The sequence below is a fragment of the Papaver somniferum genome, unplaced genomic scaffold (genome assembly GCF_003573695.1).
Source record: "Papaver somniferum cultivar HN1 unplaced genomic scaffold, ASM357369v1 unplaced-scaffold_135, whole genome shotgun sequence".
Lineage (NCBI taxonomy): Eukaryota > Viridiplantae > Streptophyta > Magnoliopsida > Ranunculales > Papaveraceae > Papaver > Papaver somniferum.
This window is the reverse complement of record NW_020622713.1, coordinates 3,576,220-3,585,377: the sequence shown is the minus strand read 5'-3', so window position 1 is coordinate 3,585,377 and position 9,158 is coordinate 3,576,220.

Below are 9,158 nucleotides of genomic sequence, written 5' to 3'. Positions count from 1 at the left end.
CTCATCGTCCCATCAATCCACGAAGTCATCAATTGACTAACATACCACGAGACATCAATCGTGTCACTTTGGGGGGATATCACTTAGGGTTTTGGTCTGGCGGTTTACGACACTTGTGTTCAAACACACGATGGAATATGAGCAAGTCGTGCAATCAGTTGAAGGAATTCACGAGGTAGTAGGTGGAAAATCGACCAAGTCTCCACACGTTGAGCAACTGGTTTCAAACACGATCCCCAGTTCCCCACTCCTTGATTCCATCAACTGTCACACTTCATGGAGTCATGGTGTCTAAAATTCCAGCAATATAAATAAGTCTCTGAATCATGATTGAATCATCAGCATCAACAGTATCATCAATCTCATGTCTCATCGACAACACGAGATCATCAACTCATCAATTGAGCAACTACTCTCAATTGAGCAATTTCAATCATTCAGAGCTTATTGTATTCAGAATTCATATACCCACAATCTTTGATTACCATTGATTCCACACATTTCCCACCTTCCCTCCTACATATCAACCCATCCTCTCTTGTGACCGAATTTACTCTAGAACGGTCATTGTCTTGATTTAGGACGGAGTACTACAGATTGATCTCTCGAATCTAAAGCACCCCCTTTGCAGCGGTGCATCTTTGTGAGGTTTAACGTTTCGCTCGGTTCGAGGAGTCTCCTATGTACGGTCGTCTCCTCAATTCCTTAAAAACTAGCAAATCGTTTTTCCCCATCTACAGATTGGCGACCACAGTGGGAGATCATTCTCTCGGTTGCAATCTCAATTCGAAAAGATGGTCGGTCTTAGGTATGGTTCAGTTACCAATCCGGGTTCAACACCCAACTCTAACATTGCATGTCCTAGTGGTACTCCCAGCAAATACTACTCCTATTAATGTTGCAGGATCTAGTGGTAGCGCTAACACCACTCTTCCGGCCAGCAATATCACGTCACATGTTACTATCACTCTTCCAAGCACTGGTGCTCCAGAGATCGCCCCTGCAAGTGAAGACACTGGCGCCATCAACAATCCACTCTTCGGTTGGTCTCTTGAAGAAATCAGAGGAAATCAGCTTGATCTCATGAAGGTTCATACTGACGTGGCTGCAACACAGAAAGAGTTGTATGCTTATCTCAAAACTCTCACAGACAAGTTTGCGTCTGAACGAACTCAGCCTCAGCGCCAAAAAGGAGAAGCTAAAGAAACATCTTCAACTACTGATCCTGAAATCTCTCCAATCCATGTTGTACAAGATGAAGAATTCCGCAAAGCTGCAGATGACTCTTCAGCAAAGGAACTTGCACGCTTCATCACTCGTGAGGACCTAGAACGCTTAATGGAGGATCGAGGAAAAGACAAAGCATCATTTGTTCATCGTTATCAACCTTCATACCCTGTTGCTACGCAAATAATTTCTTTCCAGAAGGGCTACACTTACCCAACGTTCGCACTATATAACGGAACATGGAGCGCTCGAGAACACGTCTCTCGATCCATGGAGGCACTAGGAGAGCATGAACAAAACAAAATGATCCCAATATACAGAGCCTTTCTCCGCGACTCCAGACTCTCTCTGAACTTCATGAAGCAGACAAACGATCAGCGACTACTACACCTGCTTTGCTGAGCAAAGTCTACAAGGTCGAGGAACCTCGGAGGAGCCGATGCCTGATCAACAAACAATACAATGTCCAACCTTCCATGAACGTTATTGATTAATCAAAAGGAAAGCTCCTGCTCAAACATGAGACATCCAACACCTCATCCTACAAAAGCATCAAGAAAGGATAACCAATCTTACACAAACCTCGATCTGACATTAACGAACGGGGAGATGATCGGATATACTCAAACTTACCATGAAGCAGTGATCGAATTACTAGAAGTCTGGGTTCAAGATGGTGCAATCAAATCGCTGGTCATCATAGAGAGCCAACTGAAGAAAAATGAAGAAACCCAGGTACTGTCACCTTCATAGATTCATCAAATCATCCAACAAGTAACTGCAATATTTTGAAGCAAATTTTCAAAGAGAAGATTGATCCAAAATAGCTTCAACGAGGGACTGAAGGAGTACACAAGAGTCCTCTCCCAATCAGAAGCTTTACACTCTCTCTGAACAACCTATCAAAGAGGCAGTTCAATCCTGGTCGAACGTGAATTGCTCTATCTGTCGAAGGCACGAAGGAGAGACATGTTCACAGCACTGAACACATCATGTCAAGAAGTCCATTCCGAAAATACTTCTTGAGCCTCCATCCACGGACCAAGAGGTGTACGACTGGGGACTGCTTACCACAGTCAATCTCAGAAGAAACGAATTGGGAAGAACGTTGATCGATGCTGACACCGCCATCAACATTCCACTGAAAACCATCGGATCCACATGCATCACTCGACAAGAAGATACTCATGCTCCATCTCAATCAGAGACCTTGAAGGAGCGCTCGGAAATACTTATGGCTACATCATTCTCAAAGTGAACATAAGTTCAACCTGGACAGAAACCAAGTTTCACATAATCAGGAAGATCCAGGATATGACACGTCCTTCAGAAGAGCGTGGATCCACGCTGAAAAGATGGGTACTTACAAAGCGCCTTTGGTTACATATCTCTCCAAAAAGAAAGTTCTGATCCAGAAGATTTGACGGACATTCCATCATCAGAGCACTTGGAGGAATTTCGAACTTTGACGAGATTGAAGCAAGAACCTGCAAAAGATGCATAGACATTCATCAAGAGGTTCCACACTCAGGCAAGTCTCATTCCTCCCGTGTCTACGTCATTTATTTCCTCACATGCTATGTAGCATGGGGACTTAATTCTGCTAGCAACTCTGCAAGACGTTATGAATGGTAACTTCACCGCATTAGTATTTTACCAAGTGGTTGAATCTGACATTTCTCTGAATCGATCACTGAGACGTTCATTGCTGAGATGATGTCCAAACATGGCAAAGAACACTTTGGGAGTTTCTACATAGCCTTGCAGGAGCGTCCATGTGTGCCACAAAATTAGAAAGCTCTGACTTCTGCACAAGTGTTGAATCCCACTGCTGCTGCAACGAAAGGAATGCTGAATCAACAGAAGAAAGTCGGGGCCCAGACGATCAAACCTAAGACATGCTCAAGGGGTATGACGCTTCAACGCTCAATCATCTAAGAAGCCTTCAAAATTGTACTCCCAATCAAAGAGTACACCTTCGATAATGGCGCCTCTGGCTTCAACACAAATATCTCGACACTGATTCAACACCAGCACGACACTACATTCGATAAGTCTTCATTATCTCATTATAAGACTTCTGAAGCAGATGCAACATCATTCACACATGAATGTTACCAACTCCTTCAACATACACTGGGCAACCTGAGGTGATTCCGTGAAACTTCATCGACGGGACTTCTCTACATCACAAAACCCTACATGACTGAGGAACTTGTTCCCTTCACCGATCTAGAACGGAGATTTCTGCTATCTTCCACAACAACGTGGATTCACTTACAAAGCCGCTTCACGATACAGTCATGCTTTCAAGAGCACTCAGGTTGAACTCCCAGTATACCGGATTCTCAACTCACTAACTAGTTCGTGAACGTAAAAGGCTCACTGGATGAAGGAACAAAAATTATATCTATAATCATAGTTCTAGCCTTTTCGGTCTTTAGAGCAACTTCAACCATGGTATCAACATCAACAATAATCTCTAGAGGAACACCATCCATGATCTTAGCATCGACAAGGATATCTGGAGCATAATAATTCATGGTCTCAGCACCAACAACGGTCTCAGGAGCAACATCCTCATGACAAGGCTCCATCAACTAACCATTCTCTGAAGTATTGCTCGAGGAAACGGACTTCTCGAAGCACTAATGATTCATATCAAGGCGTGTAGACATGAAATATGCTCACATGAAAGTCTTTCTGAAGATTGCACGATGGGCGGGCACAACACCAAAGTCTTCTACAAGATGTTCTCATCACCTCTACAAATGAGATACAACATACTTCAGCAAATGGGTTTACAAAAACGTACCAACGAGTGAGGAATGAGACGATACTTCCTCAACAAAAGATGTTCGTCTATGTCTCTTATACAACCTACCAAAAGGGCGCATCAATCGGACGTACGAGCTGAAAGATATGGCCTTTACCGTCAGGTCTACGAAATCTGAAAAATTTGTACGGGATTAAAAATTACAAATGTGCACGCTTCGTTGGATGACCTCTACAACTCCAAATTGAGTGATTTTCTCATGGGATAACTCAGTCTCTTAGCTTCAAAAGTTGGGGTCAAGCATCAAATTCCGACGTCGTATGAGGTTCCTACATCTTCCAGAGCGTACAATATGCAAGCAGCAATTCTTAGACGGTATTCATGACTTCCACAGTCGATCGGTGTCCACCAGGTCTTTCCACTAAGTACTTCATCAAGGTACCTCCAACTTCGACCATCTAGGTCTTTACATCAATTTTTCTACCTGGGTCCTCTATCCAAGTCTTGCCAGAAGAAGAGAAAACGAAGAGGAGAGATCTAACCAAAATACTGGGGACTGACGATCCACTGATCATGACGACCAGTTTCACAGTCCAAGACTCGTGGCACCAGACTCTCATGTGCTAATCATTCATCATAAAAGTAATGCTACCATCGGGACATGAAACCGTGGTCATTACATCATCCCCTCTCAAGAGCAACCTCAGCTATGGTCCCATGACCAGGGTTTCAGAAGCGATGTTTCTACGACTGACAGAAGCAAGATGGCGCTGCAAGCACCATGATCATGTATCAATCAAGGGGTCCTGATCTCAAACGAATCAACGACATTAAAATCCTTCACCAACCGTTCAAGACACAAGCGAATGGTCTAAGAACACAACATGAGTGTTTTACAGCAAGCTCGGCTGAGATGATTTTACACTGTCCTGTACAAACCGACGAGCTGGGAGCAATTGGTGAAGAATCGAGGATGGGTCATATACCATTCTCTTCGTATGAAGGTCCTCTACAACATATCCAAAATTCAAAACAATTGGAGAAACGAGCAAAGAGTTGTGGCCAAAACATTGGACCACATGCCAGCTGAAAATTTTCTGAAGGTCTCCTGGAAGTTTACTGTTTCGTCGATTTCACATCCTAAACATGCTCGGAACTCAAAAGGCATCTTTCAGAAAGTTTGGAAATTTCCTGGGCATGAGAATACATAGGTCGACCACGAAAATCCGACATCGGACGAAGATTCTACAACAATTTCAACGAAGACCTAACTTCTGAATTTTCTGATGACGAAATTCTTCATTCATCCAATAAGGAGCTACACCATCAACACAAAGCCGAACTTCATCTTCAACCGATAGTCTCACTTGCTGAAGTCGGCGGTGCTTCTGCTAATGAGGGACGACTCTCGGATGATCGAGAGACATACAATATGTCAGCTTCCAGTGTCTCTGAAAGGTTGATTTTCCTCAGTATGAGCATCCGCAGAAGTCTTCATCTTTGACTTGATATTTTTGGAGCGCTCCACGGAAGATCCCGAAGAGTGGCCGTAACCAGAAGTCACCACTATCTGAGGCGCAAGGCATGGAGTCATGGATATACCAACAACAAACACGCAACAAAAATGGTAATCCTCAACTCTTACTTATTTACGGTTTCAAGAACCTAGTGATAATAACGTAAAACCTCGAAAAACTTGCTCGCTTCTTCAAACTTGCCAAGACGAGCAAAATTCATTATTTAAAGTCAACACCTGACTTTGCATGAAACTATGAATAATTCACATAACCTTTCATGTGAACATTCGCTGATTTTCTACATGTGTGCATACACTATAAAATCGCAAAACTCATACATACATTATTTCATCACGTATACAATTGCTTACTTTCAGCAATTGCTCAAAAATCATGAATTGATTTTCATAAAGTCGTGAACAACCCACGTAAATTTTTACTATGTGAACACTCACTGATCTTCAAAAATTGTACATACGTCCATTCTATAATTGTGAAAATTCACATATAGACATTATTTCACCATGTATAATTGTCTACTTTCAACAGTTGTTCAAAATCAAAACATTGATTTTACAAAATATATATATTCAACGTGAAACTCACGTAAATTTGAAAAATATATCTATATATTTTTGCTCCCTCGCACGAGCATCTGTCTTTGAAGCGAGAGTATATTTTCAAAGATTTCCGAAAGCTCGAAGATAAAAAATTTCATGAAGGCTCATAAACAAAGTTTTATTACTAACAGACGCACGTCTATCAAAAAAAAAACTTTTCTCTCGTACGAGCATCCACCTTTGAAACGAGAGTTTATTCCACTTTGTGAAATCTCACATATTTAAAATATAAAATTCTGGTTTTCGTGAAAGCTCATAGACGAATTTTATATCATTAGACTCATGTCTATTTTGTTTGTTCCTTAAACTAACGAACGAACGAGCGTCTATTCATAAAACAAGGATTTCCTTATTGGGTCCGGCCCGCGAATCCTAACCGACCATGGACTCGTCGTCCAAACCAGCGGTTCAACACCAATTTATGCTCATCAAACGACGCTCCAATCATGACGTTGAAGCCTTCATCAAGTCGTGGTTTGCTCATGCTCTCTAAATCCGGTAACGTCTCAACTTACGACTAAGTTCAATTACTGGTATTATTATTTATGGCCGGAAAATCACCATTTAATGCTGACTGAGGAACACAGCTTTCCTCAGTAAGCAGGGGACTTAATGTAGATGGTGGATTTTCGACAAGGGCTAAAATCGTAAACTCATAATTATACGAAGCTCTGATCCAGCAATCAGACGTGAGTATTGAGACACAGGTTTCTCATCGAATTCTCAACGGAGAGTACTTTCTCTCGGAGTACATGTAGATATGTAGTCTCACGACTGGACAACGGCATATCTCATGAATACTGAACACTTTCAGTGATTATTTCTATATAGTATCACGAGATGGACGGATCCTAGACAGCTTGCTCTGCTAGTATAGAGCGATAACGTCTTCAGGAACATACAACGAGTTTACCCTGACTATATAAAGGATATGACTTACCGACAAGCTCATATCAGGATAATTAATGCTCCTAGACAGCTTGCTCTGCTAGTATAGAGCCACAAAGTGAATTATTCCTAATTAAGATTAATTCTGCCGTGACATTCACTACTGAATTCCTAGAATAATCTATTATTGCACCTATTCCATGGTCGAATCCACGACTGGTCCCATGGAATGGCAATAAACAATTGTTCTGATTCTATGATCGAATCCACGGCTTGATCTCATAGAATAGCAATAACTATATTATCTCATTACTCCAATTTCATGATCGAATCCACAACGGGTCTCATAAATGGTAATAGATAAATCTTAATTACTCCGATTCTATGGTTGAATCTACGATCCCATGGAATGGTAATGCTCACTTATTATTCTGAATTCGTAGTCGAATCCTCATCTGATCTTATGAATTAATAATAAACATCTTATTACTCAGTTTTGTGAATTATTCTCCACCGAATTCCACAATTAGTAATAAATAATCAACAACCGGGCGTCTGAGATACCTCTAAGTAAGCCCCGATTCAAATGGTGAAGGTGTATTCAACGACGATACACTAACAGTCACCGCACGAACGAGTATTTCAAAATACAACGAAACGATGAACCTATGCAAAATAGGGAAGAAAATAATAAATAATTAAAAATATTGACCAGGGTGCTGGGAGCACGGACACACGACCGACCGACCGTGTCATGGTCAATCCCACGCCAGTTTTATATTTTTAATGCATTTTTATTATTTTCCATGATTTGATGAAAATTCTCTCATTTTATCAAATCTCATTCGTCTCAAGGAAACTCCTCGGTTTCATGGTATTTTCATAAATTCGTAAAAAATAATATAAAATTAAGGAAAGAAGTGTGGGGCATGACCGTTGGCCAACCGGCCATGCCTTGGTCCCAGCCGGTCCCACACCTCACAGTTCCTCATTATTTTATTATTATTATTATTTCTCTAATTTCATGAAAAAACTCTTTGATTTCATGGTATTTTGCACAAATCATCAAATAATAAATAAAATTATGAAAACTTGTGGGACCGGGCCACTAGCCGGCCGGCCATGCCCTAGCCGGTCCCACACGCCCCTTGTTTTTTTTTTTTTCCTTGAATTCATCAAATTCCTTAATTTCATAGTATTTCTCTCAAATTAGGAAAAATTCCCACGGTCCCACACACCCGTGTTTTTATTATTTTAATATTTTTTTTCTTCCTTGAACTCATGAAAACTCCTTCAATTCATGGAAACTCCCTAAATTCATCAAATTTCTTAAAATTCATGAATTCTTCATAAAATCATAAAAAATATTATGAAATTAAGGAAAATGGCACCACGGGACCGTGGTCACGACCGGCCGACCATGCCTTGGCCTCGGCGGTCCCACGCCTCCTTATTCCTTATTTTATAATTATTTTCCATTATCTCGTGGTGTTTCCCTCAGTTTCGTCGAAACCCTAATTTTGGCATATTTTCTCGAATGGATGCTCAATTGCACGCCAGAAAATATCAAAATTCTCAGGACTGAGACGCAGACACCTTGGGGACACGAGCACGCTATCTTTACCGACCAAGATTGGCTCTTTGGCTTACAGAAGCCGGTCCCATCAAGTTTCACAGTTTTGACCTAATTTGCACAATTGCATGTATTAGGTCCAAGACTCTTCCAAACACTTTGGATTTTCATGAAGTGATCATCAGGCGGTCACGTGACTACCCAGGGCCGGTTTCATGACCCTATGGTCGGTCCCTCACTCCGTCATAATTAATTAGGTTTTCTCACCTAAGGCTCAGACGAGCATTTGCGAATAAATGATTAAACCAGCATTTAATCATTCTTTCACCAACAAATCGTAAACTCTTCAGGAGTTCTTTGTATTTGCTCACGTGATCATATGAACACTACATGGTTGATCCACGGTCCCATGTAGTCGCTCCCTCCCTCGTCCCATGGTTAAACTTCTGACGAACCATGAATTGATCATCAATTGATCAAATTAGGGTTTCTGAATCCAAGGATCATCATTCCAGATTCCAACCTTAATAATTTTACGACGACCTCATGGTCATTAA